We start from the raw sequence: 7,288 nt of genomic DNA on the forward strand, positions 1-7,288 counted from the left end.
ATATATAATATATAGTCATATTTTCGATATATTACTAGTTTGTCATATCTTTTCTGTACAAGTTTATAATTTTTTGAATAAAAAATCATATACTTTATAAACCATTTTCAAATGTATTAAGTGAAAGATACTTCTAAAAAGATCAACAGAAATCTTTTTAGTCGTATCTACTCCCATCCTATATCCTAGTTACAGTTATTATTAAGTTTTATATGTGTCATCTTTAAAAACACTTTTATTGTGATATATTTATATATAATAAATTGCACTTATAAGGTATACAATATATAAACCATAACCACAATCGGGGTCTTAAAACTGTTCATCATTCCTAAAAGTATCCTAAAGTATAAACCTGTTCTTAAAACTGTTCATCATTCCTAAAAGTATTCCTAAACTATAAACCTGTGGGTTTATAGTTTCCATCAAATTTGGGGCAGTTTTGCTCAATATTTCTTCAAAATTCTACTCTCTTTTTTTTAGACCAGGTTCATTTAATGTGATTTGCTTACATAGTTAGCTTTATGTCTATTATTTTGGTATTTGTTTTCTGTTTGTTCCATTTCCTTTCTGTTCTCCTTTTCTTCCTTTTCTGGATTCTTTTGGATTGTATGTTTCCTCCTTCTTTTGGGTTGTGTATTTTTTATTATTCCAATTTTTCTCTTTGTCAATTTATTAGCTGTGATTCTTGGTCTTGTTATTTCAATGATTGTTATTTGATTTGTAATGTGTATCTATAACTTCTCACAATCTCTCTTCCTGTGATAGATATCACTTCTATTTCTCTCCTCTCAACCTCTGTTCCATTGTTAAGACATTTTAGTTCTATTTATGATGTAATCTTCACATTACCTTAGTTAATTATTGTTTAAAGATATTTAAATAATAAGGAAAAATCTAATATACTTATACACATAGTTATCATGTCATAGTTGTTCTTTCTATTGTGTGGATTCATATTTTCACCTGGGAGTATTTTTCTTCTGCCAGAGGAATTCTGTTAGCATTTCTTGTAATTGTCTGTTAACAATGAATTGTTTTGGCTTTTTATATCTAAAATTATCTTTATTTAGCATCTTTTCTTGAAAGATATCTTTTTCTGAGTATAGGATTCTAGATTGACAGTGTATTTTTAGTCTTTTAAAGTTGTTGTCCTGCTATTTCTTTTCACTTACATCATTTCCAATGGGAAATATATGATCATTCTTACCTTTTTTCTTGTATGTAATGTATCTTTTTGTCTTGCTGCTTTTATGATTATTGGTTAAAAGCAATTTGATTATGATGTGCCCTTTTGTATTTTTATTCATGTTTCTTGTGCTTGGGGGTTTCTTGAGCTTCTTGGATCTGTGGGTTTATAGTTCCCATCAAATTTGGGGCAGTTTTGCTCAATATTTCTTCAAACATTCTACACTCTTTTTTTTCTATTATGAGTTACAATTAAAGATATATTAGGATGCTTAAAGTTGTCTCATTTAATTTTTTTCTGCATATTTTCTAATGTTATGTGATCAAGTTCATTAGTCTTATAAACTTGTCTATACCATTCTTATTTCTATACAGTATGTTTTTCTTGTCAGACATTGTAGTTTTCACCTCTAGAAATTTAATTAACTGCTGTTTATATATTCTGTACCTCTACCTAATTTTTAGAACATATGGAATCTGATTATAGTAACTTCTAAATTTTGTGTCTCCTAATTCTTATATGTATATTATTTCTAGCTCATTTTCAATTAATTGATTATTTTTATTATAAGGTGTATTTTCTTGCTTCCTTGTATGGTTGGTAGTATTTGAGTCGATGGCAGATATTGTGAATTTTAATTTGTTGGGGGCTAGTATTTTTGTATTCTTATAAATATTCTTGAATTCTGTTCTGGAGTATAAGTAAGTTTCTAGGAAATCATTTTATTCTTTCAAATCATGCTTTTATACTTTTAAGCAGTTCCAGAACAATAATCAGTCTAGAGCTAATTATTGCCCCACTTCTGAGGCAAGATATTTTAGAATATGCTACTCAGTTCCATGAATTATAAATTATTCTAATCTAGATAGTAGTTTTTCCACTACTCCCAACCCTGTATGATCTCTGGTCACTGTTCCCTCTTATGTTTTGGGGTTGTTTTTTCCCCAAACTTGAAAAGGTTTTTCATATGCATGCAGTCATCACTACTCAACTGAATACCCAAAAGGAACTAAGCAGAATTCTGGGATTCTTTCTGTGTACAGTCCTCTTCAATCTAGCAGAGTCATGTACTGCCTAAGGACATTTCAGTTAATGGTTGCATATAATCCCATGTCCCCATAAGATTATAATGGCGCTGAAATTTTCTATTATCTAGTGATGTTATAGCCATTATAACTTCATAATGTAACACATTACTTAGATATTTGTGGTGACACCTATGTAAATAGACCTACTGCACTACCAGTCATAAAAATATAGCACATACTATAACGCAGAATTATGTACAATACATAATACTTGATAATGATAACAAACAACTATGTTACTGGTTTGTGTATTTACTATACTATACTATACTATACTATAATAATTTTTATCATTATTTTAGAGTGTACTCTTTCTTTTTATATAAAAAAAAGTTCATTGTAACTACGTCATGTTACACCAGCAGCACCTTATACATCTCATGTTTTCTTAGTCTCTTGATTGTGTCAATTTCTCTTGCATTTGATTTAATTTCGTGTTGTTTTATACAGTAACATATTGTACAGGCTTGTAGCCTAGGAGCAATAGTTTATACCATATAGCTTAAGTGTGTAGTAGGCTATATCATCTAGGTTTGTGTACATCTATGATGTTCACACAATGACAAAATCGCCTAACAACACATTTTTCAGAACATAACCTGTCATTAAGTGACCCATGACTGGACTCTGTCCTGCAATCTCTAGCTGCCTTGGTCTCCCTGAACACATTGCTTTGTTTTCTCAACTCAAGGAGTCTACCTGGCTTTATCTGCTTTTTCCTTCTTTTCCTTGTAGCCTGGAATCTCTCTCAAGGTAGTAAACTAGGGCAATCATAGAGTGAAATTTAGTAGTTTTCTGTTTCTTAGGGATCACTGTCTTTTATTAACTGATGTCTATTGGCTTGGAAACTGCTGATTCATATATTTTTACTCGTTTTCCTCCATTTTTTTAAAGGCAGGAGGCTATACCCAGTTTCTCTTTTCCCAACTTGTCCATAAGTGGAATTCACAAAATTTTCTTTTAAAATTTAAAGTCAAATTACATCGATCTCCTCTTAAAACTCTCTTGTGGCTCATTTTGTCCTTATTGTAAACTCTAAACTTCTCATTAATGCCACAAAACCTTGTATAATTTGACTCCTGACTGCTTTTTGGCCTTACACCCCATTTTCCCAGGACATTTGTATAAGTAGCTGAGGTAAAATCCTCTTACTTCTCTCTCTTTATAACTAGTTTTTCATTTTGCCTTTTTTTACTTACAATTTATCCTATAGAAGTTTATATCTCAGCACATAAAATCTATCTTTTCTTTTTAATGGTTGCATCTTATTTCATAAAAAAAATATATATATAATTTGTTAACTTATAATAAGTTACGATGTAAGCTTTTTAATCTATATAGAACCATTATGACCTTTTCCTGATCTAAGAATATATTTAATTTGAAACTTCTAGCTGTAGAAATATGGGCTTTACAAAAGTTTTATTCTTTTAGCCTCCTGAACATAGTGTCAGCTAATGTGACTAAGGTAGAAAGTAATTTTTGTTTCCTACTTCAAAGTGTTTGTAAAGATAAAAATCTGACTTCTAACTTTAAATTTCTATATCAACAACAATTATTCCCTCTTAGAAACAGTCTAGTCAAGATAATTCATCTCTTGGAAATCACTTTATAGGAGATATGGCTGCCAATGTTTGTTCTAGCACCTCTGTTGCCATATGTACTGCATATGGATACACAGGGAAATAGAGAAAGGGGGATGGGGCTGGTTTGTGAATAGTTGAAACAACATCTTCATAGAAAAGTGATCCATAGGCTTGAAATATACATACACATATTTTCTATTTATATACAAATACATTGTATGTATATATCATATATGTTATTTAAGGTGACAATTTTAATCTTTTAGATTTTCATTTACTTTCTAAAAATTTTAAAACTAATATTTTAGCAAATAAACTTACTTATAATTGTTTTTAGATTTGGAACATATATTTTCTCTTCAGCTATTAGTATTGGGGGAAAAGGGACATTGTTCACTTGCTCAACTTTGTTTCTTTAGGGTGTGCAGAATGTTTGATTTCATAGTAAATCTTAAAAATTATTTGTTAAAAGAATGGATAAATAAACGAACCTTATTGTTTTAATAGGGAAGATTTACCAACAAAATTAACAATATGTGTTAACTGACTGGCCATGTTCAATAAGCTCATTATAATTCTAAGATATTTGTATAATGTAGCTATGTCAACACAATCAAGTAATTCATTAGAATATAGGCCTTGCCATAAAGATGTAGCTCTATGAAGACAATGATATTTTGTTTTGTTCACCACTATATTTATTGCACTCATCATATTGAATGATATATAGTAAGAGCTCAATAAATATTTGATGAATTAATAATTTTGAATATAGATTGTTTAAAGAAAAATATAAAATGTTTTATTTAACTACATCAGTTAAAAAGTTCAATCAGCATATGTAATTAGGATTTCACTTTGGTATGTTCACAATAAAATATTTTAGATACAGGATACTTAAATATATAAATTTCATATTGTCCGTGAATAATACTTGATTATTCTGTAATATATTGATAATGGCTATAAATTCAAGAAGCAGATAAAATTAATCTCACCTACTACAAATCACTAATATATCGTGGGAATACTAACATTATTGTCTTCTAATTTTTTTTTTTTTTCTAAAACCAATATGGTTTTTAGTATGTTGAATTCACCCAAATACTAGGCTTGGGTTATTATTGACTCTAGTCAATAAACAATGACAGGTCCTGACCTAAGTGACTCCCTCCTACTCCTGAAATAGTCTCTAAACTAGTCATGGCAGTGAGAAGCCAGTACTTATAGAGAATCCTAGGTAAGAAAAAATTTTCACTTTTTTAAAAGAGGTTACTAGTAGATATATATTTTTATTTCCTGGGATAGGATTGCATGATGTGAAGAGAAGACATGAAGAATGGCATTATTATAGCCACTTTGATTCCAATCAGGGAAAGTGCCTAGAACTTTTGGGGAGAGGCATCTTATAGAGCCTATGGATAAGGCAAAATCATGAAAAGCATTATTGAGGGCCAGAATTTAGTGTATGGTAACACTGTTTGGCTGTAAGGTCATGATAAATGGCCTGTGCTGCTATAGTTGTGGTTTAAAATAATGTCTGAGGGAAAAAAAAAAAAAAACTATTTGTTATTGATTACATTTCTTCCTAGAGAAGAAACCTATTTTATTGATCTATACTATATCTGTGGCTACGCAAACTTTAAATTGCACAGTTATCTCTTAAATTGATTGTTAGACGTTTGCCGAAACATCCTTAACTTTCTTTAAAAATATTACAATAAAATATCCACTGAAGTAAATATAGGTGAATTTTTCTTGGCTTTCATTTCAATATAAAGTTTTCAGATAAATTAAGAAGATTAAAGTCAGTTTCTTGAGTAGCAGAGGGAGGTAAAATCCCATTCACCAGGGTGCCGTTTAGATCAGGATTACTCATCAGTCATAACCCTGTGTGCAAGTGGTACTAACCCTGCTTTTAGAATGAGATGCATAAAGCCCAGAGGAGTGAAGGGATTGCATAAGGTTTCTAAAGTTAGTCATTTAAAAGCCAGTATTTGAATAGAGAATTGATATTATATTTTATATTTATAAAATTCTCTTAAATAGAATGAATACATGAACAAGAATTTTTAAAAGGATGTTATTTTAAAATTTATTTTTAAAATTAACATACAGTAAAACTGATATTTTTGGCGTACAGTTCTGTGAAATTTAATACACGTATAAATTGTATAAGCATCATCTTTATCAGGATACAGAAAAATTTTGTCATCCTCCAGAACTCCTTTGTTCTATCCCTTGATTGCACCTGCTCCCATCCCTAAGCCCTGACAACTGCTGATCTATTCAACATTACAATGGTTTTGTCTTTTGAGAATGACATATAAATGAAATCATACAGGCACCCACTTCATTTAATTCTGCTCTATTTATATTACTTTTTCTTCTGTTTGCTTTGGGTTTACTTTCTTCTTTTTCTAGTTTCTTAAACTGGAAGCTTAGGTTATTAATTTAAGACATTTCTTTTGTAACAGACATTTAATTAAAACAAAACAGTATTTCTCTGTATGCACTGTTTTAATATCTTATAAATTTTGATGTATTATATTTTAAATTTTTTTCAGTTCAAAACATTTTCTAATTTCCCTTGAGACTTCTTTTTTTATGCCTACAACACCTGATATTCCTAAGTGGTCTCCCATCCAAGTACTGATCAGGCCTGACCCTGCTTAGCTTACAAAATCAGATGAGATTGGCATGTTCAGGGTGGCATGGCCCTAGATGAAGCTTCTCTTTTTATCTGTGAGATATTTAATAGTGTGTGCTTTTTAATTTAAAAGATTTTTCTGTATCTTTTGTTATTGATTTCAAGTGCAATTCTATTATGGTTTAAGAATACACTTTATATAATGTAAATTCTTTTTAAATTTGTTAAAATTTGTTTTATATGCCAGTATATAACATTATTATGAACACTCCATGTGCACTGAAAAAATAACATGTATTTTCCATGCATTAAGCTAAAACTGGAAAACTTCTCCTAACACTTTCTCCATGCCAATGCCAACTTCTGGGCTTTTTGCTGCCTTGAGTCCACGCTCGAAGATATTGAAAAAGGACAAAAAAGTAAATTTACTACTGGTTTGGTGATATTTTCTCTTCTACTGCAATTTGCCTGCTAGTGTTTATTTTTCAAAGTCCTCAGATGGCTGCTTCATGCATTCTCTCCAGATATAGCTTCAGTCATTAAGAGAGAATGGGTAACCTGGACTAACTTTATCTGACCTAGCAAGTGAGTTACTGAGCTAAATTTTAATAATCAGTTTAATCACTTCCAAAATAACACAAGCCTAGTTTTAAGTAAAATTCTATGTTTATAAAAAGTAATTTTGATGTATTTGTTTACAAATATTTATTTAGCACCTTCTATGCTCTGACAGTATTCTAAGCATTGAGGATAGACCAATGAACAGAATACTGGA

At 30.2% G+C, this 7,288-nt stretch overlaps 1 pseudogene; it reads right to left on the minus strand.

Annotated features, from left to right (window-relative positions):
* Positions 1 to 6,471: 6,471 nt before the first annotated feature.
* On the minus strand, positions 6,472 to 6,589 carry LOC111737382 (annotated as a pseudogene).
* Between the last annotated feature and the right edge of the window lie 699 nt (positions 6,590 to 7,288).

This window comes from Pteropus vampyrus, unplaced genomic scaffold (genome assembly GCF_000151845.1).
Source record: "Pteropus vampyrus isolate Shadow unplaced genomic scaffold, Pvam_2.0 Scaffold26, whole genome shotgun sequence".
NCBI classification, from domain to species: domain Eukaryota; kingdom Metazoa; phylum Chordata; class Mammalia; order Chiroptera; family Pteropodidae; genus Pteropus; species Pteropus vampyrus.